Source organism: Polyodon spathula, chromosome 26 (genome assembly GCF_017654505.1).
Source record: "Polyodon spathula isolate WHYD16114869_AA chromosome 26, ASM1765450v1, whole genome shotgun sequence".
Taxonomy (NCBI): Eukaryota; Metazoa; Chordata; class Actinopteri; order Acipenseriformes; family Polyodontidae; genus Polyodon; species Polyodon spathula.
In genome coordinates, this window is record NC_054559.1 from 10,313,011 (window position 1) to 10,338,238 (window position 25,228).

The 25,228-nt window shown below is 38.8% G+C and overlaps 1 protein-coding gene across 5 annotated transcripts in view; it reads left to right on the forward strand.

Annotated features, from left to right (window-relative positions):
• arhgap17a (Rho GTPase activating protein 17a) overlaps positions 1-25,228 on the forward strand; it is a 57,389-nt gene that overhangs the window by 2,951 nt on the left and 29,210 nt on the right. The gene's annotated exons all lie outside the window — the stretch shown is intronic.

The window sequence follows — 25,228 nt, forward strand, 5'->3', positions numbered from 1 at the left end:
CTATAACTATTGGTCAGCCTCTCGCATCGGTTTTGAGGAATTTTGGCCCATTCCTCCTTAAAGATCTGCATCAATTCGGTGACATTTAAGGACTTCCTTGCATGGACAGCTCGCTTCAGGTCCTGCCACAACATTTCGATGGGATTTAGGTCCAGACTTTGACTAGGACATTCTAAAACGCAGAATTTCTTCTTCTCCAGACATTCTTTTGTAGATCTGCTTGTATGTTTAGGATCATTGTCTTGCTGCGTGACCCACTTTCGGTTCAGCTTCAGCTCATGGACGGATGGCCTGACATTCTCTAGAATTTTTTGATACAATGCAGAATTCATGGTTGTGTCAATGATGGCAAGCCGTCCAGGTCCAAGTCAGCAAAGCAGCCCCAAACCATCACACTCCCACCACCATGCTTGAAGGTTGGGATGAGGTTCTTCTGTTTGAATGCAGTGGTTGGTTTTTGCCAAACATAACGTTTCTCATTGAGGCCAAAAAGTTCTACCTATGACTCGTCTGTCCAGAGAACATTGTTCCCAAAGTCTTGTGGATCATCAATGTGCTCTTTGATGAACTTCAGACAGGCAGCAATGTTCTTTTTAGAGAGCAGTGGTTTCCTCCTGGCTATCCTTCCATGCACACCATTCTTGTTCAGTCTTTTTCTGATAGTTGAGTCATGAACATTCACATTAGCCCAAGTGAGAGTGGCCTGCAGATCCTTGGATGTTACTCTGGGATTCTTTGTGACTTCCTTGATGATTTTCCAGTTTGTGCGTGGAGAGATTTTTGGTAGGATGACCGCTCCTGGGTAGAGTGACTGTGGTATTTCTCTTGAATGAAGACCAAACTCACAAAGTTTCTGATCTTTACATAGGGTGGGGCCTCCCCCTCCGCTTAAATAACTTAATTATTTAAACACCTGATTCTAATTATCCCCTTAATTGAGATGATAAAACCAGGGATTCACTTACTTTTTCACATACCCTGAATCTTAATTACATCATTTTGTTTCAAAAGACATGGAATTGGTTAATATAAACCTTATTGGATATTTAAGAAAAGACCAAGAAGGCTATCATGATAAAACTATGGACTTTCCATAATTATCATTGGGGTTCACAAACTTTTTCTCAGCACTGTGTGTGTGTGTGTGTGTGTATATATACTTTGCAATATGAGTATTAGTTCCATCCCTATAATAACACTACTAATCATAATCAAAGTTTGTCCCAAGTCCAGAAAAGTATTAGCAATGTGAAATCCACCTTTGTTTTTCTCCTGGTGCACTGAAGTCAGTTTCGTTCTATAGAGCTGGATGTTTACATTCGATTAACATGAATCCCAGTTTCCTTTCTACATAGTAACTTAGAAACATTTTCAGCTTCATTGATCGTGACAGCAGCAATAATGCGCTTCACTGGCACAAACTTTTTTGGCTTGTTTAATTGGGAAAAACTCTTAATAGAATATAGTATGTACACTATATTATCTAATTTGCAGTAAATAGGGGCTGTATTTTTAATAAGTGGTATGATGAGGCTAACACTGTATCCACTGTGGTTCAGGCTAATATAATAAACAGTGTATAGTTAGGCCATCTTGTAAAATAAGGTGGGGACTTACATTCACTGTTAACTGAAAATAAGCCGGGGAGTAAACCAGGTTTGTTTGCAGGTCATAATTGTATCACATTTGTCACATGTGGATGTCATGAAAAAGGACATTTGAAAAATTGATATCTAGAACATAAATCAGTATGCTTATTCAAATAGATGTTGGATTATTAAGAGGAGAGAAGTTTGTATTTTACAGCGTCAAGTGGTTCAATATACTGAAGAGTTGCAGCTGCTTCCGCGTCACAAACCATGGAACATCAAAAACTGTACATCCAGCCATAGCTATAGTTAATGTTAATTGACCAAAGCTGTAAAAGTCCCAAAGAAGCCTGGTACGGGGTGGTGCATGGAATCGCCTCATTCACCAAAGTATGCTATTATTTCTGTAGCTAGTCTGGTTGGAATGGCTTGCCGTGTGGGTTTTATCTTGCTGCTATCTTGCTAAACTCCTACGCACCATTAGTTCAAGACAGATACGGTTCAGCTGTGCAAAGTATGCGTCAGTGTAATGGCACTTAGTTCTGTGTTCAAAACACCCGTACCTGTTTTACTCATTCATGAGATATATTTGATTTTATGGGAGGCTGATGAGTTATTGATGATGAAGGTCCCACTCTGACAACACCAGCTCCATTGAGGTGTGGTGCAGTGTGATTGTAAGTGGTCTTTGACTGCTCTTTAGTCTGGACTGACTTTCATTGCTTTCATCTTGAATTCCTTCATGGCTTGAAACTGATTTTGTTGCAGCTGCTTCACTGCTGTTTCCGACTTGGTCAGTCAGGCTCTATAAGGTGGAGAACCACTTCACCTGTCTGAGCGATCAGGGACAATATGCTTTGAGGAAAGGGTTAGTGTTCCTCCCAACAGCTGGCCACCCCCATAGTTCCCACACAGGTCTAATTTATTTAACACTCAATGCAAGCTCTTCAGTTGTCGAGAAGATCATTTTCAGCACTTAGGGGATGATTTGATCAAACCCCTGCCAGGAAAAGACACAGCTGGATTTTTTAAATGTTTCTTCATTTTTTTTTAACACGAAAGGAAACCCCCTGAATTGCATTAACCAGCTGTCCGTGTTTATCCTAGGTAAAACCAACTGTTCAACTAACGAAGCAAACTGATTTTGAATCCAAAGTAATAATAATTAGGCAACAACAAAATTCTGTTTTGAAAGATTTTACATCATTTTAAGTAGGGGGTTTTAATCGATTCATGAGTAGTCAATTAATCACATCTGTGGGCTATGATCGATTAAAAAACAATTGATCATTTAATCTTGTCTACATGAGTAAGGTAACAAAAAGACTGTGAGTGAAAAAGACACCTTGAAAAATGGTGGCGAGTACTTCTAAAGACCTTGGCAAAAGGGCAACTTGATGGTATCCCCAATATTTCACAGTGTCTGAGAATGAAGAAAAAAAAGTCAGCCGGTGCATTACTTTCGTGCCAGTACTACAAGTTTATCATATCATCTAAGTTGCAATTAACACTGAAAATAAGTAACTTTGTTAATTTTTTTTTTTTTTTTTTCAGGCCTCGAGATTTAAAGAGCAAGTAAAATGACTTGTGTCTATGAAAAGTAATTACAAAATAATTAATTTATGTTAGAATTTTAAAACCACAAACTTGCGTTAGCACACAGTAAATTTCTAAGTAAGTAAAGTCCACATATTTTAGCAAACTGTTTGGTTTTGCAATAATTACACAGTGGTGAAAGAAAGACAGAAGCAGACACCAATGAAACAGAGAAATTATATTTCGGGCACAAAAACAAACAATGTCACATTATATAGCTCTCATAATACCAAGTGAGACTGAAGAGAAAAATGTGAAACAATTTCTAAATTTAAGATAAAAACTGATTGGTTTTGCAGTTTTCAGAAGTTCGTTTCTGTTGCATTTTCTGTAAACATATTGTATATGCCAGCAGTCCCTATATGGTCGAGACACTCCCGATTTCCTAACAAATGTCCCGCGTCCTGATGCATAGGAAGAAAGTCCCGATATTAAAACATAGGGAAAAAATAATTTGTTCTGCTCAGTTAGTGAAAACCACACGCTGTGCTCTTTGTGCGGCTGACACATCTGCTCATCACTAACTTATACAAAGGTAAGAACGCTTCATTATGTCTATTTTTACTGTCGTGATGGTCGTGTGGTGTTGAATGGGGTGGGGGGGGATATATCTATTATATGATAATGAGTGTTCTTTGCATATGACCCCTCCCATGTGTATGATGCAGCTTCCCAAAAGTTTTGGCTGGTACTTGCAGTCTGCCACAAACCACTGCAACACACGACTTACTAGCTTTAATTTTCATTAAATTAAAGTACGACTACTTACTGTATTATCAAATTAATGTGCTTAACATTAATGTTAAACATCAAACTGTTGTAGCTCACTTTTGCCAGACCATGTCACCACGAGAGACACTTAAATCGATGCGCCAACAGTACGACTGGTGAGTGTGTAGGACACAAAAGTTTGAAAGTGAAAGCGAACGCAGAGTTAATCCATTGATTAATGCCTACATTTTTATACTGTGTATTTATGTTTTCACCGTACCTTTCAGCACCCTAAAGGGCCTGGACACACCAGCGCTTCACTTTGTTTTTATTTATTTATTTTTGACATGAGTAGGCAATATGGCGCGCCCTTTGTGCCAAAACTGTCCAGCCGTTAGTTTGTCCATTTGTTTGTCAATTAGTTTGTCAATTTGTGAATTTGTCAATTCGTGATTTGAAAACTTGTTGTCTTTCCGAAAGGAGGCTCCACCCATCAATGTCATACGTTACCAGTTTAATAGATCTCTCTACCCACAAACCCCTGTCGTTTCTTTGTTTGGTCCTCCTCCTCCCTGCCTCCACCCTGCAGCGTGTCTTGTCTAGGGGGAAGGTGGCCCCAAGTGCCACTTGTCCTGCCCGCTGGTCGAGCCATTCTTAATCATTGTATTGCATTCATCTCAGCTCGGCCAGCATAGGGGCGGGTATCGAGCTCCAATGGATAAAGCCATGGGCCAGTTGTAATGTGAATATATTATGTATCTGTTGGTTATCATGTTCATGTCGGGCATAACTGTTTGCCAATTGTTCATGTGCCATCAGGCATATCTTTCACAACCAATAAACAGTAGTAAAAATAACAAAGTGGATGTCTTCTTTCTCAATTGATCAATTTGTCCAGCAATTCGTCCATAAATTTTTCAATTCATACAGCGTATACTCAAGCATCATTTACCTTTCCAGCGTAAAAAAAAAAAAAAAAAAAAAAAAAAAAAAGTACATTTTATTGCATTACATTTAAAATGAAATTACCCTCCCTCCCCACTGTTGCTCTTGCCTAATACACAAAGAAAATAAGGCTGTGTTTTGGGAAGACATCAACAGAAGAGGAGGAAGAAGAGAATTTGTACTGTACATACATTTCCATTTGATGAACTTTTAAAATAACGAACTTAAGTACCGTGCCTATTTAAACATAGATAATCACAGTATGTGCTTGTTATGCGCGTTTGTACGTGTTTGTTTTGTGTGGGTGTACTTTTTATCTGCATTTTGTTTGTAAACTGTCGATAATATTAATTGACCACAGTTTTACAGCAACTGATTATGCAGCACAAGATCTGACTGGTACATCTTGTAGCTCATTGTTTGACTGAATCAGCAAAACAAAACGCATACAAATAAAATCAGTCCTATTCATGAATTGCGCAATGCGAATATCGTTTCCTGAATTAATTGCGTATGCTAGGTTTCAGATCGATCTTCTAAGTCACTGCATAAGACAATGCTATAACATATACTGTAGTTCGTACACTTTGAGCAAAGACGGTCTTACAAAGAAATGCCCTCAGAGAAGGAATGTTTTATGCTGTCCTCACAAAGGTACCACCAGATGTTCCTGTCAATACAATTTCATATCACTAGCACTCAGGTTGATTTAATAGATCGGGTGATTAATCGATCAATAGAAAATGTCAAAATGTCATCCTTAATTCTGAGTATATAATAAAGTCCAGTATGTGTGGTGGTACCAGCAGACTACTGATTTCTCCTTAATGCTCCCTAACTTCCTCGTTTGACACATTCTGCAAATACATTGTTCCTCAAGATTTAAATAGCCTTGTCAGCTCTTTCTTTGCAAGGCTGTGCAAGGGCCTTGCAGTCCAGACAGCTCGGCAGGAGACCTTGTAGCTCCTGCCCACGTGCTTGTCTGTGTAGAAGGAACATTTGTTGTAGATTAGGGGTCACCAGAGGCTAATTTGTTCAAGTGTTTAGAATTTAATTAAGTACAGCCCTGGTGAATGTCCTGTTTAATACTGTCTGTGTACAATGTAAAAACTGTTTGGTTATTCCATATACAATGTGGATGATTGTCCCCGGTGGCAGAGAGACAGTGGAGGTGCCCTGTACACACGTTTCTCACCATTAAGTCATATCCTAATCTGGGGGTAGATGGAGAAACATATCTAGCCATTTGTACATAGACATGTTTGTTCTGGTTTCTTTCATGATCACTCTAGTTTTGTATTCAACACAAGGGTTATATGTATCTTTCCCTAATTTCAATCAGTCTTTTTCCTCTAAGGTATTGCTCAAGACATTTAACTTGTCATTGTAATGATTAATAATAATTTTGTACTTGTTTTGGGAGTTTTAAAACCCCCCAGTGAAGTGGGCCCACAAGGTATCTTTATTTTAACAAAATTAATATTTACCAAGAGGCATCCTGAGGTCAAAGGACAGTAGTGTTGTGGACAGTGGTGTTGAATATTTAACAGCATCTAACTTTCTTCTTGATCTCCCCTCATGCGGTGCAGTTTGACCTCTTTAACATTTAGAATGTTTTTCCTTGAAAAGCACATTATCCAAAGAATAAGAAATCAGCTGAATTAGTAAGCCTCATGCCATCGGAGGATCATTTGAAATGCTGCAAAACCACCACATCTCCTGTAACTACTGGAGTAGAGGGTCTTGTTAAAGAAACCACTATACATGCTCTAGCAAATAAGTCACTGCAGGTTTCTTTTACACGCAAACCTAATGGAAATCCCAGCTTTCTATAATGATAAACAAATTACTTCTGCAAAAAAAAACAAAAAAAAAAAACAGATGCTGCAAAGTTTCATCGCGTATTACCGAAACTAACTGTGATTGTCAGAATTATTAAAAAAGTCAACTGAATGTATTAAAAATAAATCAGCTTCTGTAGATGTTTTATGACAGGGATCAAAATGTCAAATATTTCAAAGCATATCTTGGATCGTTGCCCTCTGACTTTTTTCTACATTGTATGGGATAACCATTAGTTACCTTTTTAACAGCTGCCCGCCCCCTTGTTCCACTGCTTAAGACATCTCTGCACTACAGGCATTGTACCAAGAGACGTGAAGGTGAATGATTTTGTGTAGGATATATTGTGGCCCAAAATGAAACCGTTCTTCACGGTAATTCTCTTTTGTAAGTTTGAGTAAGTCTGTTCCTTCTTGGGTAATAATATATTCAATAGAAAACAATGTGTAGTCTAACTTGATACCTCACCTGTTGTGTCAGCTGATATTACAACCTACCACTAAGGTAAGCACTCTTACTCTTGGCGATACACCTTGTGAAGAGTTCAAGTCTTAACCAGGATCTAATCGTTATATCCAAACTGAAGTGCGTGTGTGTCTGAGTGCATGTGTGTTGGGGTCAAGTGTTTGAGTGAGATGTTTAAAGTAGACTCCTGTCTGCTTTGCTGGTGTCAAGAGATACATGTGCATTTGTTGCTGTAGAGTCCTGGTGTTGATACCACTTGCTGAAATGTCCCCCATCTTTACAGCCTCTTTTCATTATAAGGTATGGTGCATGTACAGTACTAAACATGCAATCAGAAACAAATGGTCCCTCAGTTCATCAGAAATGTTGCATATGTGTTGTATAATCAGATCACTGTTTATATTTGATGTATAGAACCAGTATAATGAAGCTGTCAGGGTCTGCCTCACTTTTCGTCTTCACGCAGTGTGTTGGGTCCTTACAGGAGCTGTCTCCATTGCAGGATGATGCAGTCCCAGGGTTGCACTGTGTAGATACTAGCTAATGAATTATTCAGACTGTACCTGACTGCGTTCTGGATGGCTAGAGCCCCTCATTTCATTGTGGAGACGGGGCATGGGGTGGGTGGGTGGGGGGGGTGTCTTGTACATGCTACTGTTGATCTAGTGTTGCCATGGCAATGCAAGGTTCCCAATATTGTTTTTTGCTTGTTTTTATTTTTAAGAGCATTCTCTACTAAAAAAAAATAAGAAACTGCAGTCTCCCCCCCCCCCCCCCCCCCCCCCCCCTCTCTCTCTCTCTCTCTCTCTCTCTCTCTCTGTCATACATTCAGTCACTGATAGGATGACATTTAGCCTTTGCTGGTTTGTTTATTATTTGTAATCATTGTGCAAGTACTGTGACCTCATAGCAGTGATAGCATAACCAGTAAAGCAAAGTACTATATCATATATCCTATAAACTGTAATATATATCCCCTTTACAAGTGTAGGTTTGGTTTTAAATGTAATGAGTAATAACATTTGCATCACATTCCTGTAAAAATGCATGCAAGGCATTTTTTATGTGAAGGCTTTTTTCTTTCTTTCTTTCTCTTACTTCCGGTTTACACAAAGACGTTTTTGGCCGACCTGAACATATGTTGCCAGCTGACATTTGCTTCAATTTGGAGGAATTTGTGCAGTTAAAGTAATTCTGTCTCACAAGTGTGCAGTCTGCTGACTATCTCAATAGTACATCTCAATAGTGCAATAGTCTTTAGCCTCAGAAGGCTTTTTCAGTACCATCATCCTTGTATCCTACAGGCTGTTTCTGCCCCTCCTGGTTTTTGTTTTATATTGCTGCAGTGTTTACAAGTAGTGTAACTTGCATAGATAGACAATTTATACTGCAAACATTATCAACTACCAGCTCTTGGCAAAAGCTTCCTTTTGTGAACCAATTTCTCCACACCATTGTCCTTCACCTTTCTCTTCCCACTGTGATTACCAGGGTCATTGGTTTGCAGAAATGTGCCTGACCGGTGCCAATAAAATAAATAAGAAATGCTTTATACATTACATGAACGATTCTTACAATTTTGAAAACTGAGCACTGTCCATCCCTCCACCATCCTTGTGTTATCCAGAGGCAAACCTTTTTAATTTCTTCATTCGCCATCTCGACAGCAAAGCGTTGTATAGCGTAAGTTGTATTGAAAGAAATGTCTTGAAACCCCTCTGCTGTTTGGGATTTTTTTTTGTTAAATGCCCAAACGAGCAAAAAAAAATTGAATGCAAACTGTGCAAGCGACTGTTGATGTATCATGGAGGCACGACTAATCTCCAGGATCATTTGACAAGCATGAGTTATTATTATTATTATGATTTAGTATTTTTTTTTGTAGTGGTAGTAAAATATGACTGTTACTGATAACCTGCTTGGAACAGAGACTGTTAAAGCTTTGTTTTTGCCTAAGTCTGCTGCACTTGGAGCTGCTGCAATGCAAGCTTACTGTATATATCGCAAGAACATCAAATATGTGTAAAAAAACATGTATTTTTATTTAAATTATAAAAACATGATTGCTGTTCCATAGAACATATTTTTAAACTACGCATCTGTGTTTTATTCCATTTATATGGCTTCAATGTAAAATAATAGAATTTTCGATCAAATATAAACTAGTAGGTATGATGACGTCACCAGTAAATTATGCAAATTAGTACCATCGACAGTTAATAGGATTTAAAGGGCAGTAATAAGCATTGAGGATGAAAGGGTTGAGGATGAAAGGGTTGAACACATGCATTTGGACCGTGTGCCAAACAAAAGTGGTTGAACATGAACACTCCCCATTGTGAGAGAGCAGAGAGCAGAGAATCTCCTGGTTTCCTGTCCGATCGAAGAACATTATTTCAGTGGGAACTATCCCTTTGTAGAAAAACAAGGCAGGTCCTGACCAGGAGAAGAACTACTGTAGCGCTGCGATCTGAACTAGAACAGAAAAAAACATGCCACATTCCAAATGGTAAAATTCCATTTCAAGTCAAAATTCTGTCCTGGTTTCATTCCCTATTCCCTGCTGAAAATACATTCAAACTCAACTTGTTGTAAGAGAAAGGTTGACCTTGAGATCGTTTCCTGGTTATATTTTTAAAACAATAAATCAGTTTGGTGCACTGTAATGTTTATAACAGACTCTCCCTCTGACCTGCTTTGCCACTGCAGTTGAAAGAGCAGGGCCTCATTGTAAAGTTGTCTGTAAGCAATGGCTTGCGATTCCTGCAATTGTGAAGAGTAATTAAAGAATGTAGGTATACTGCAGTAAGGGTGGAATTTTACAAGCCCAGAGGTAGTACTAGCACTGAGTACAGAAAGCACAAAATGAATCGCAGGTCACTTTTAGACCAGCAATCCACTTAAAAAGTTATAACACTGTTTTTAGTGGTTTTCCACGGGACACTGTAGTCTTTCACACAATCACTAACAGTTTGTCACTTTAGTTTGACTGGCAGTCTGTTCTAAGAATGTATTTACTGTACTGTATTTAATGTCTGTTGTTCCTTATATGGTCATGCTAAGATTCTACAAAACAGACCAAATGTGTGGATTGCTGTAAAAACCAAAAAACGTTTCAGTTGTCACATATTGTCACGTGATCAAGACTAAAGGCTTAGATATAATAACTTAACTGTGAATTTGTTTGTGTAACCGTTCAAGCAGACAGCTGTACCTGTTGAGCACCTACAGACTTCTGACTTCCTCCTCCTTTGCAAAGTTAGCTGTAGAATTGTGAGCTACGTTTATAATTAGCGAGCTGTAATTTTGGTTTCCTAAGAGACCTGGGAACACCCATGTAACAGTCATTTCCTTACAACAAAGTAACTGAGTACTGCTGCAGGGATTCAGACAGAAGCCGGAGTGTTTAAATATAGACTAGCTGGTGTTTGACTCTTGGAGGTTATTTTAGTTTTTATTTTGCCGTTTTGTAGCATTTGTACCTTCTGTTCTATTGTGTGGTGGTTCTTAAGAGAATTAAAGTGCTTTATAAAATGTGTGTTAGGTTCTGTTTTTAAACTAAAAGTCCAGAGAATAGAGTACTACTATTCTTGGCCTTTTAAAAAGCTGTTCTCAGTTTTATATAATTTACATGGAATTCTCCTTTCAGAAAATAGTTCATTAAAGATAAATAAGAGGTAATGTTTCTTTAAGGTCAACAAGAAGAAGAAGGAATTACAAACTCCTACAGTACACTGAAACCTGTGTATAGCGTGAAAGGCATTACTGTGTACTCCAGGCTCCCATTACCTAAGGTCTAAATTGGGCTGCAGATATTTAGTGACAAGCCTGACTGGGTTAACCTTATGTTCAAACAACCATAGTATAGCACAGCACCCAGATCAATGCTAATGCAGTATCAATTAGACTCTGTAAATTACAGAATGGCAGTCTACGCTTGTAATTTACTGCTTTGTTACAGTAATTGAGTTTGACAGATGCTACTTGTGCCATTACCCTGACGATATCAAGATCCTTCTTATCTCCTGCCCTGGCTGCAACATCACTCCCAGTGCCACAGAGGGTTGGTGCCCTGCCAGCAGCCCTTCAAAGGGTGGATGTCTCTGAAGGATACATTTTAATCAGAACTTACTGTCAAAGGAAGTAGTCCGCACAATACAGGTAGGGCAAATTCGCTGGCAAAAAGAACCCATTGTTTCACGTCCTTAGGAAAATGTTGCTTATTTTTATGGAATAGTAACACATAACTGTAATTTACATACCGACTGCAGGCGTTCACTGATTACAGATTGTAATAAAGATTAGAAGAAGAAAAAACCTGCATCAGCTTTCGCTGATGCTAAATCTCACCTGTGTGTTTAAGCCTGGCATTTGTTTTTAATTTGTAATGCAACAGCAGGCATTTAGAAAAATTAGCTGTTGTGTTATCAAGCTTTGGGAGGCCATTCCTGGCTAGTTATGCTTGGTTGCTATTAAATAGTGTGTTATCAGCTTTCCGTACGCCTAGTGCTGTATCATGACCTTGCTAGAATATTCCACTTCTACCCATATTGTTTTACCCTGGAAGGGGATGACCATTGATTTGACAAGAATGCCAGCAGCTTGTAACTTCTGTGACGATACAGAAATCTCTTGATCAGCTACAGTTGCAGCTCAATGTTAGCTTGGTCACATGATCAGTGATTAGAAGGCAAAAAAAGCCAGACTGCAGCGCATATGTTCTGTTTAAAATTCCACTGGTATGAGAGGAATTCCAGCTTGACACTTCCTTAGGCTCTGTATAATCCCAAAGACTGCTGGGACTGTGAGGCCGGCTGCAGTTAGGCATCAAGGAAAGCTAATTGGTGCTGTTGCAAACTACATACAATAAACCCTAGTTAGTTAGTTTGTGCTAGTTTTGTAACATTATCAGTTTGCTTTGATTGTAAGCTTTACAAAACCACAGTAAGTGCAGGCTAAAGGCTTAAAAAGCGAGATGCTTATCCCACTGAATACCAGTCATTCTGCTAGGAGCAGCTGCGTCGTAGATTATTATAGTCAGTAACACAAAAACACTGAGTTACGCCCTGTTTGCTTTGTGTTTGTAGTTCTCCATTGCATTGATATGTTAAGGAGTAAAGCAGTTCCAATGAAGCACAGAGCCATACCTCAAACAAGCAGACAGAGAAGAGTGGGGCTGTCATAGTGGTGGGCAGCTCTCCAGCAATTTGTTTATAAAAGCCCATTAGGTGAAGTGTAAAAGAGTTCTGACCTGGATTGCTATATTTCATTACCATAATTTGAACATACAGTAATACCCTGTACTGTTGTAGAGTGGCTGAGCTACATGCTGTGCTTTTATTCACTAGGAGACTGACAGAAATACAATGAATCTTTGTAAATCTCCCTTCCGACCTGTGGGGGTACTAAGCAGTGAGAACAGAGTTCTTTGGACAGGCTGGCCTGACCGTTCTTTCCCAGGGTCGAGACGCCATCAGTCTGAAAGAAGGCGAGACTCCGTTGCAAGAACGTATTGACTCGGAAGGGTAAACGACATAGCAGCCACAGATTGTAGAGACAGCTGCACTCGTTTACCAAGGGGTCATGCGTGATAGTATAAAAGGGGATGGCGAATCGTAATCTGTTCCTTCATTTGTTTTGTATTCTGAACCTAGAAGGACTGTGAGAGACCCCAGTGAACCTTAAATTCTATCTTGAGTGTTTTGTTTGTTTTCGTGTTGTTAGTATTTGTCTTGTTTGTGAACCACCAGACGGCTAACACATATCCAGAGCTGTCACCTTGGGCCAGCACAAAGCTGGAACAACGCTGGACCACAGCCACTAAATAAAACTGTTATCACACACCACGAGCACTACTGCACGCACCCAGGACTGGTGACCCTGTTTAGTATTATTGTGTACAGATAGTGTTTATTGTTTGGGCTGTAACCCGTTATTGATTTTCCTCTGTAACACCTTTTCCCAACCGGATTACAGTTTCTGTCTGTTTTATTCCTGCACTGCACCTCACCTCTGCACCTGTTTCCATTCAGCTACCTTGTCACAGAGGCACATGAAACATTAGTAACTAGTATAGTCTTGGACCTACAGTATTAACCAAGCGGCTGCCAGATCAACAGGAAGATGCAACTTTAATTATAGTTTACATACCCTGATATGCTTACTGTATTAGTGTGTTGTGCAAGGGCTTCTCATTTATACAGTACCAGTTTTTGGTGCAACCTCTGCACAGTATGTTGTTCAGATTTTGAGTAGAATCCTACAGAAATGAATACAAAATAACATCAGAACCAGTAGGAGGGACAAGCAGAACTGTGTTTGTTCTGGCGCTGCACTGTAGAAACAAGTTTTCCCGGTTTTTTTAAAGTCACATATCTGTGTGCAGAATGTTGGCATGTGTAATTCTGTGATGCTGTTAATGCAGTGGTTCTATGCCTGTTCTCTCGCAGCTGTCTGGATCTACAGCAGGTTCCTCCTAGATTGTTTTGTGTCTTAGAGTAGAGCAGTGGTTCTCAATCTGTGGTCACCACCGATGGTCCGCCAGCTTCTTTCAGTTGGTGCGTGGAAAGGTTACATAATTACGTTAAAGGAAATGGCAGCAGAGTTTATAGATCCCATTGCAAACCCAAAATGTGAGACCTTTAACAGCTCAGCTTCAGAAGCAGGAAGAAAATGCATACATGAAGAATATATTAGCACAGCAGCTTGTAGTAAGGAATAACACACGACAGGGCGTGCGTCATGTTGCATTAACATACAGCTGTAGCTGGGTTCAACCAACAAAGCCATATGTTAATGCAACACAGTGCACAAGCCCTGGAGTGTTATCCTGCTTATAAAACAGATATACATTTTTTTTAAAGCAATTTAATAATATATCCTGCCACTTTGGAGACAAAGTAGTCCCTCATTATATTTGTTGTAAACATTACACTGGAGGTTTTCAACTTTTACATTTATTTTAGTTAATTAAAATGGATGAAGTCTCTGTGCTGGTATCAATCGCTCCATATGTTGATAATAAAAGACACAGAAAAGGAGGCAAAGACAAAGGTCACTATCCACGCATTACTACCACTGGTCTGGAGAAGCCGATACAAAAATACATTATTGTATTTTAAATGCTTGGTCACTAACAGTTTATCATTGCTCTCTTCTTTTTAAATGTTATTAGGCAATTCAATCCCGGGGTAGATGAGAGTATAGATTTCAAACAATAGTAACAGCTAACAGCACATATTCTAGGGGCTATGGTTGGGTGTTTTTACTGAGTGGCGGAGAAATTGAACTAGCAATCAAAAGATAGAATTTAGCTCATATTCACGGTGTATTGAACTTCAGCCAGAATTGTCCTACAATTCTTTAATGGTGTGCACAAAGGAGGCTAAGCCCACTATTATAAACATAGCATAAAGGAAATCAGGCGCTCAGCCTGCTTAAGTTATTAATCAAACACTGGATTTGCTTCAGTGATTTAAACTAGATCCTCGTGCATATAAATAGAGGATACTGAGTGAAAAGGAGTAGAATTTGCTGGATCTACAACTTGCATCCCAGAGCTTCAAAATAAATGTGTTGCAGAATGATACATTTACTGGCATGCTGTGCTTTAAGAATAAAGCATCATTGTAATTTAAGGGGTTTTGTACTGCATTTGCACTGGATAACATTCTTATGTCTGTTCCACTGTGCAAAACAGTTTGAACACTAACAGATTCATGTCTTGTATATTTCTTCAACTAAAGTTGGCAAAAAATAAAAGTTTTACTTTTGTTTAAGGCAGACGATTTGGCTTTGCAGAACAGTGAAGTTTCATTTCTTGTTTATATATGACTTGAGACCACAGCGCAGTGGGGCAAAGTCTGGATTTTGGAACCCAAGACAGAAGACATTCTGATCCACAACATAGGAAGAAAGGATACAGTGAAAGACGTCTCTTGTGAAATAGAAGATAAAACTGAACTGTTTTTGCTCGGAGATGTTCTTAATAGAACACTTTCTATGATTTGAATTGAATTTTCAGTGTTCAAGCCAAATGATAAATCTTGTCACTATAAAGAGTGAATTGAGCAAAGCTGCTGCTGCTTAATTTTTGACAGTATATTGGTTTAACTAGGCAAGGTATCTTTTGTTTTGTTTAATTCAGACAAGTGAACTAACTATACAGTTGGAAATAATTATATTGCTTCAATGCATGCAGTTATATAATGTATTATACTATCAAACAACCACAAAAATACATCTGTTTCAGTGTCGAGAGAGATTATATTAACCCAAACTGTTTTGATAATGAACCGTGGTTAGTTTTATGTGACATTGAACAAAGGCTGGTAAGCTTGTTTGTTTATCTTGCTCTTTAGCATTTGTGAGTACAGGCCAATAGGATGTCTGACACTGTACAGGAAAGTGTATATTTTTAACAAAGATTTGTACTGTAAAACATTATAGATATAGTTTACCTGAACACACAGTCCATATTTACATTCAAGATATTAGTAATTTCTGAGAAGCTGTAATGAGCTAGCGGGAGGAAAGTGCAAAGTTCTAACCTTGAGAAACAAAGCTCTATTTTTTCACACGTACAGTGCCAAGAAGCAAACAAGCTTACCTGTACTAAATATAGACAGATCTCTCCAAGAGCGATCTATAATGATACTAGATGTTTCACTTGTATTGCTCACATCCTGTAATCTCTGCTGAGGGTCGTGTTCAGAGGTGTATGGTGCTGTCGTTCCTTGGCGTCTGTTTACTAAATTATTTTATCGTTTGCCCTTCTGTGCCCTCAACTAGACCTGTTGACTGTCCCATTTGTTTTCATCCTCCTGTATTCAAAACCCAAGCACAACCCCAGTGCCTTTGCTTTTTCCACTGTCAGTCTATGGGCTACTGTGAATGAACAGAGTTCCTACTTGAGCAGTCAGTGGGTAATGTATTGCAGTACAAAGGTGTTAAATCAGTCTGTGCAGCCCAGTGTCTGCACTATCTGCCCCACTCCTTCTGCTGTTATGAATTGTAGTTACATTATATTGGGATTCTTTTACAGTATTTGCATTATGATTCTTCATTACAGACCATGATTGTTTGTTTTTTCTCAATAAATATGCAGTACCCAAGTTTAGGAATCCTCTGGTATTGGCAAGCCTGACCCAATCTGTGGTAATGTTAATGTTAAAGAAGGGGCTTCAGCGACCAGTATTAATACAGTATTGTGCTAAGACTGCGTGGACCCACAAGAAGTTTGATGGTTCTTAAGTTTAGTTGCTAAGGTCTGAAAACTGTACATCCAGTGATATTTTGCTATTGAACTGCTGAATAATTAATGCGATCTGCTTTCATCCGTTTACCTTGTATTGATCTTGCCTGCAGTCTTTCTCAGATGGGGCAAAGCTGTGGTATAGCCGTGGTGTTTTCAGCTGCTGCTCATGAAAATGGGCTCCCTGGCAGAAGAATCTACTCTGAATTGGCACAGCGTGTGGTTGGAGGCACCGGGGGACTTGCTAATGCTGCGTTGCAGTTCTGTGCAGTAGCTGGCTGCAGTGCAGAGGCGTTCTGTCTTTAGGCTTGAGAAGTCTAGGATTTATGCTATTCCTTTTCAATGTACTGAATTTCAAAACCAAGTTATATTTAGCACTGGAGGAAAAAAAAGGCTCTGGTAGTAGAACGCTGTAAGACTGAAAGAAAAATATATATTGAAATATGAAAAATAAAATATTATGATAAGGTGTTGTTTACCTGGCAGACATTGGCACTGCACTATGAACATGATTGTTTCACTTGACATGTTCAGGGGAAATCCAGTCAGAGTTTTCTGTTTTGTTTTCTGCAAACAACTACCTTTTGAGTCTTCTCTCTGTTGCTTTGAAGTGCAATAAAGTGATGCTCTAATGGTTAGAGGCAGTGTAACCAGCTAGCGTTTTCAGAATTACCACAATGCCTGTACTTCAGACAAAGGTGGTTTTTTGTCCTGCTTGATGTTAATGAAACTGGCATGGTTGTACTGTATTTTCAGCAGTACTTTACATCTTTAATCACAAATGTAGAAACCTGACTGATCATAGGTGACAGAGATGGTAATTAGTATTGGCTGGCACCCATTATATACGTAAGTGTACAAATCACTGTAACTTTGATTGTATGCAGTACTGCAATTTAAAATGTTCACATGCTCTACCTGGTTTGTACTGTAACGTTGATACACTGTGGAATTGATGTCCTTTGCTATAGTCTGAACTTACAGGAGTTTTGGACTAGTAGAGAATGTCATATTAATACTGTTTTCCTGATACAGAATGTAACTTTAAATTCATCGCTGAAGCTAAGGAGAGCTGTTGATTGTGTGTCATCATCTCAAAGCAATGGTAAAGCACTGGGAAATGCCAGTACAGAGATTGCACTCTGTTGTTGATACAGACGCTTCTTCCTTTGAAGTGCTCTCGTTTAAGTATACAGTACACATTAGGCTTTGTGGGCTTAATTCCCTGGTTACTCGCCTTACCACTTTTCAATGCAAACAGCATTCCCTGCATAAAGAATATTGCGATTTTTGTGTTATTCTCAAGCCTTTTTGTACTTTTAAAACCACAGCTCTCTCATTGTTGTGGTGAATGACTAATCAAATGGCCTTTGAGGCGTTCGGTGCATTCACAGTGGTGTGTGATGAGGTAAGCCAATCTGTTATGTCTCTACATGCCTGTGAAACTTGAATATCTGAAGAGAAGCTTAAGATGTTATGGCGATTTATTAGAAACAGCAAACAGCTGCTTTCGACATTGACTGCCACGAGAACAAGTCTAAACCGCACTGCACAAATAGACCTGACACTTATGAAATCAGGTAAGGGTTAGCAATGTAAAATGTAAAATGCATGTCACCCATCCTCTTGAAGTGATTACTGTATCACAGTTCTACTAGGCTGCAACACCAATTCTGAACAATTTTAACACGTTTTGAGGTTTTCATGCACTGACTAGCTGCAGAATGGAAACTGCTGGTGCCTTTTGCAGTCTGTTTGCATCTTCAGTTTATTGCAGTTACACAGCTACAGTTAACATGTTTACAGAGACCGGATGGCAAGTTGTCTCTGTGTGACTCTGTCTGTGTGTATGAGCTTTTTTTTTTAATGGTTTGGTATGAAAAAGAGGCTGTAAGATGGGAATCGCAACACTTGTTGCAGGTGTTGTTATGACAGAATTAACTTGTGCTTGAATCATGTATGGCTGTTTACAGTAAAACTAAGAAATGCATCGGAATCCATTCAATGGACTGGATTTTAAATCTAAATACATGTTATAGAACATTCTGTACAGTCCTCCTTGACATTAAGTTACAAGAGCCTTATGTCAGTCATGAGGGAGAGAGAGAGACACAGTTCATACAGCCGGTTCTTTAAAATACCTTGTTTTAAAAGTCAGTAGTTGCAAGTCTGTTTTTTTTTTCTTTCTTCAAATTAATGCACTCCTGTTTTGTGCACAGTTTCAGTCCAAAATGAACTAGGTTTTATTCAAATTTAAAATCCAGATTCATAAAGAAAGATGTCAGACAGTACAAGTGCATACTTACAGTACATGTTTTTTTAATAAAATGATCAAATAATTTAATATTGTGTCCTGGTATTGGTATATATCCTGTAAATGCTTTAATAAGGCCTTTGGTTACATTTCTCAGAAATGTTTTTCATTTTGCCACATGTTTATGTATTTCGTAACAAAACCATGTAAAATGCAATTGGCGAAGTATGGGTTAGGGTTAGGGTTAGGATTATTCACTGTAATGTGGGATGTCCTTACAGTAGTCATTCACACTACAGCTGTGCTGTTCCTGCTGCTTCAGAGATCTTCACGCTGGACAAATAACCTCACCAAAATTTTATTTATATATATATATATATATATATATATATATATATATATATATATTATGAGAGGTTTTCCATCACATAAGAAATTCTTCCCTGCATAATCTACATCTGCGTTGGGGTGAGGCTGTGAGGTTTTGTTAAACACAGCTGTCTACTTACTCGTGCCACAAAGTGTATAGCGCAGATAATTTTTTTTGGAAGACATGCATGTTTTTTTTTTTTTTTTTTTTATGGGCAACATAACCACCCTGATGTGAGTTTGTTAGTATGTACGGAAGGTTAAACATGTCTGTATATGCGTTTAGCTGCATATTTTGAAAGCTTTTGATAACAGTAATTTAAAAATATCTTTAAAATAAAGGATAGACTGTGGATGAGTATGTCTGTACTGGTTATTACGTATATATATATATATTCATATATATATATATATATATATATATATATATATATATATTAATATTTGCAATATACGTTCGTGCTAGCTTTGCACTCACACCGTTCGTTGCCCCTTTAAAGTAGACCCAGGACACAGAAAATTGATTTTTTTTACGCCGCTGACGCACACTTTTAATAAACACAAACAAACACCTAGCTCTCCTTTAAAGCTCTGACTAAACACCACCGGGAACCTAACTAAACACTCAGGATGGCTAAGCCGTTTACCTGACACAAACACCAAAACACAAACTCACACGGGCTTCACTCAACACTGTCTTCAATACGACTGCACACACACTCAGTCGGGCTCTTCACTCAGCAGCCCCAAGCAAACTGGCTGCCTCTCTTAAATACCCTGCTCCTGGCTCCAATTTACAATTAGCACCAGGTGCAGGGGATTAACTAAACAATAAAACAATTAACACAATTAAAACCCTTATCCCAATCACCCACAGTGCATTTTCACATGGATTTAGCAGGGAGGAATTTTAACCCCCTCCCTGCTATCTCTTAAAAATATATATAAGAGCTTTTGGTTGAAAAGAGCTGAACAATATTGGTGTTAATCTCTGATCACTCACTGGAGTTGTAAATACACAGCCTCTTACCAATGTATGGTGTTATATCATTTCTAATCCTGCCTAGGTCATTAGAAAATTACCAGAATATACTGCATTGAATTTTTCATACTCTACACACAATACTTGTGTGGGCCTGGTGTTTTCTTGTCTTTGGGTTGGCTTAGGAAAATGCTTACATTTTCAAACCTTGTCAGGGCTGAAGGCCATATTGGGTATCTGTGGGCCAGACATCATAGAAAAGTGCATTCCAGCCCTGAGGGTTAATACTTGCCTCCCTTGCAGCCTTCAAGGACAGACTGCCGCTGTGACCCTGGGAAGAGCTGAGAGAGTATTTAGAGAATGATACAAGATGCACACAATCACACTTCCCTGGTACACTCCTAGCTCTCCACTGCTTTCTGTCATGCTGAGCCAGTGCTGGTAATGGAGGGCAGCTTGTAGTCAGGCGACCTTAGTCATCACAGCATGTCTTCCCTGGTGCATTTAGAGCTGTCAAAAAAAATAAATCTAATCTAAAACTGTAATTTAATAATACAAATAGAATGTGTTATTACATTTAAATAATGCATCAATTCTTATATTTGAATCATGTAACTTTAATGCAGAATACTAATGTCTCTCAAATTCTCGGCATTACGTGTACGAAGATGCCTGCTACATTTATTTGATGATTTGGTGCCTGTGTGTAACCTTGTCAGAGAGCCTGTCTGTACAGTAATCAGTCAGACCTTGTTTGTGTTTGCTGATATGTATTGCACAGCATATTGCAAGTTTGTGATGTTTAAAAGGTATCTTTTTTTTTTTCTCCCCCAAAGCAGACTTGCACTATATCATTATGAATTGAGTAATCAAGAGCTGTATCATTGCCATAGAAGCGCACAGGAATAGATGCTTCCTGTCCATAAACATCACCTTTCTGGACGCAATAACGAAATGCATGGGCAATTAACATTAACATGCTCAAGTTCATTTAGCTAAAGAGGACTTTATTTGTAACATTTGGTAATGGAACAGGCATTCCTTGTGCTGCCTCCCTTATCTACATGTACTTCCCTGCCTACAGTGCTGTATGAACAGTTCAATGAAGCAGCAAACCTCTCTCCCAAACAGATCCCCACCTTCTTGAATAACTAAGGGTTCTGTTTTTAGCTCTGTCATGAAGGCTGTCTGTGATGTCAGCATGCCTAAGGATGGGGTGGTTTTTCAACAGCAGCATGACTAATAATAATGACTTAGCGATCCATCCGTCAGTACCCTGGAATCCTGGAGCTTTGTGGAAAAAGACCAACATCACAGCCCACCAGTGTATTCTGTAATCCTTCTCTTGCTGAGAAGTGAACTCACCACTCTGTATGGTGTGTTGTGAGTGTCATACTTCTTGTGGCTATGAGGAAAGGAAACATTCCGGCCTTCTCGAACCCTCTCTTGTTGCTAAGGCAGATGAGCCAAAGGCCTGGGAAACAAGAAGCAGGAGCTACTACAGTACTGAGCTTGTGAACTTGCATATTGATCACAATTCCAACCTCGTTGCAGTACAGCACGCTTCACAATATGCAGTGCACTTTAAGTTCTCAAATTCACGCAAAAGCTTAATTCCGGCACGGTTGTGATTTTGCATTTGTGTTGTTTCTCTAACGACACTGTGAGCAGTAACTGTAACCTGAGGCAGCTGAAAGATTTTTAAAAAAGAGGATAGGTGGATTGTGCCCCACCCTGACCTCCTCTTGAAACTACCCTGTTGTGATATACATCACAGCTCCCTACCAGCCATGGCCTGTTTGACTGGAGTCAACCTGTTCCCATAACACTGCAGAATGCTGAGAACAGGAGGTGCATGTTGTAGCACAGGAATGAATTCCACACCTGAAAAGGAGCCAAACCATGTGCTTAGTACTGGAAGACAAGCTGACAGTGTGGAGGAAGCAGAAATTCGCACACAAGGAAACTATAGTTACTATACAGCTGTGGACAAAAGTTTTGCATCACCCTGTAGAATGAACTCATTTTGCTTCATGAAGTCAGATGAAACCTGCTGAATAATGTTGTTAACATATTGAATTACATGCCACTTTGTGGTTTTTCTATATACTTGGAAAAAAAAAGTGACATTTTGAAATCTAATAGGAAATACTGCACTACAGTTGTGGCTTCCGGTAGACTTTTGTGATATAATTTTGTAGTTTCTTTGATTACATGATGTTAAATAAAAGATCTAAATTATGTTTACGTTGTTATTTTTTTTAATTGTCTCAATCCTAAAATTCTAGGTGATGCAAAACTTTTGGTCATAGCTGTACAAGATATAAGTTCTTCATTCATCGTCTCTTGTTTTCTTAACCACAGGTGCTAAATATAGACATAAAACCGAGGTCCTACTGTAAGTGACTCTGCAGCAGTTGTGGATGCATTTCACACCCTAGCCTCTGTAAGTCGCTTTGGATAAAAGCGTCTGTAAAATTACTAATAATAATAATAATAATAAATATATTTAACAAGTGTGTTTTTTCTACTCTTCCTAGTACAAGTTCAAGTCAAAACCTTCATTGCACTATTGAAACGTTCAGAGGAAGAAGTGACAGACGCCTGTCTAGATAATGATGTGATGCAAAACAAAGATTGCTATTTGTTTCTCTCTAACTCTTTTTTTAAATGGGTCACGTTCTTTCGGACCGGTGTGATTTTTGTGTCTCTTTGTGAGAGGTGGAATGCATCGCTGCTGCATGAGAGAACAGTGAATCGGGTTTCTTGACAGCAAAGTGAGATGGATCACTCCCAAGCATCTGGACCACTTTACTGTAGACTATTTACTGTGTGTGGATTCCTAGGCTGTTTTTATTATTATTACTATTGGTAGCATACCAGAGCCAGGCAACAATAGAATACCATTTATCTGAACTGACTTTAATCGCATGTTACAGTAGGTCCAAGTGGATGTTGTTGGGGGGGGGGGGACAAAACTGTATTTCCACCTTAAATGTAGCACCTTTCACTTTGTATTATCCTTTATTGCTGGAGATGCCATCTGGCCTGTTTTTCATTTGGATAATTACTTTTAAGACGCTGGGACTGATTACAACATTCAGCACAGGGCGATGTTGCCTTTTCGTTTTTTAAAAAAGGGCGTTGAGTGTTATCCTTACTAGATTTGCCATGTCTTTCATTCTGTCATTTTTTTCTTTATTAATTTATTATTATTATTTATTTATTAGCAGGCACCCTTATCCAGGGTGACTTATAATTGTTACAAAATATCACAGTACAAAGTACTAAAACATAACATAAAAAAACACAATGTAAAGTATCGCATTTCAGAATATCAAATAAGAGCAGTTGTTGAGTACAATAAAGTAGCAAAAGAGCAAAAAATAAAGCAAACAGTAAGTAGTTGCATGTAAGGGCAGTTAACTTATATTAAAAATATTTGCTTATTTGCTTGTGTGGAGTAATCTGTGCAGAAAGGGCAAATTCTGTGTATGTTGAAGAAGAAGAAGTAGTGACAGGAGTGTGCCAGAGTAGTCTGGTTAGTCTACTTCATCTCTAAAAAATAATGTTAGTTCTGCTTTTAGGATTTTTGTAAACCAGGAACTAGTCGCTTCCTAAAAGGTGTTTTATTTTTAGCACCAGTACAGACGAATCACAATACCCTATTACCATGAAGGGTCATATGCTTTATTTTGTTTTCTAGTGTCTTCTCCTATCCTAATTTGTAAACTGTGTTGAAAATTTCCCAAAATGTACTATTGTGGACATTCTTAATAATTCACTTGATTTTACCATTCAACCCTATCCCACTGAAGGCTCTCCATGTTCAAAGGCTTTCTCTAAACTGTTTAACTGCTGTCACGTGACTGGAGCTTAACATTTAATTCACCTGCATCTCAGACAGTCATCCCTTGTCATGCACTGATGTTAGGCAGGTCTCAGGCCAGTAGTTCTTTCTGTCTCTTGGCAGAAACTGGTTGTTAGATGATTCTGTAACTTTAGCAATGAGCCCATCTCATACAGTCACCCCCTTAACATGTCCAAGTAAGCATAGCTTCCATATAGCAAGGGGAGTCCAAGATTAACTCCCTGCCAGCTGTTCTTATGCTGATATTTTAAGAAGTTAAAGCACTGGCTACAGAAGACAAGCCGTGGCTGGTTTTGATCCGAGGGTCAAGATTTCTCTGGTGTCAGGTATATGGTCCCCTTTTCCCACGACGTACAAACTATACTAAATAAATTAGTTGCACACCGTATTGGCAACTTTTATAATGGTTTTAGGGTGTAACAGAATATTTAAAATATATATATATATATATATATATAATGCTTTCTGACAGAAGTACTTTCACACTGTACCCTTCTGTGAAGCAAGTCCATGACTCATTAAAGCCCTGTGTTCACCACATAGGTAGTGTAGCTGACTGAAGAGACCCTTGTTCTATGGATACAGTATTAAAACCTTATTAACAAATACAAGTGAGCTCCAAATGTTGTGGGAGGGAAGGGGCATTGCCTTTTTAGCGCCTATGTACTCGCACGACCCCATTGCACTGAATGCAGCGGGAGTGGTTATACTCCTATTTAATAAAAAGCAGCTGGATTGACTTTGGTCCTTGAAGTAAAGGTTCATACTTCTTTATTGCAGAGCCCTAACTGCTGGCTGAGTCAGCATTTACGTAGGGCCAGTTTATCAGTTTTCTGCCTGAGTTTTTCAATCTGGTTTATACAACATACCTATGTAAACACACTTCTTAACTCTTCCATAGTCAGTGGCTTTCTAACACGGTTGAACAACACTATTGAATCTCTGTGTCTTGGCATACCAATACACAGTGACTATGTTGTAGTACAGTATTCTTAAACATTAGTGTACCAGCAATGAAGGTCCTTTAAATACTGTAGTTCACTAATTAAGTTAGAAAGGACCCTAGTTAATAGACTTTGATAAGTGGAAATGTTGTACAATTGCCAGTAGATCATTTGGCCCTACAGAGGTATAATTCTATATCGAATGCATGCTTCCTAAATACTGCCGAGCCAGAACAAGCAATGCTATGACGGGCTATTTTTACAGATCACATTCCAGCTTTGAAACAAAGTCCTGCAAGTGCAAGTATTTTCAGCTGTGTTCTGTGGTCTGCATGTTTCACTGTGTGCTTGGAAGTGAAATCTGTCTGACCCCTGGAATTCTCCCTTTGCCTGACTGCAGACTTCTA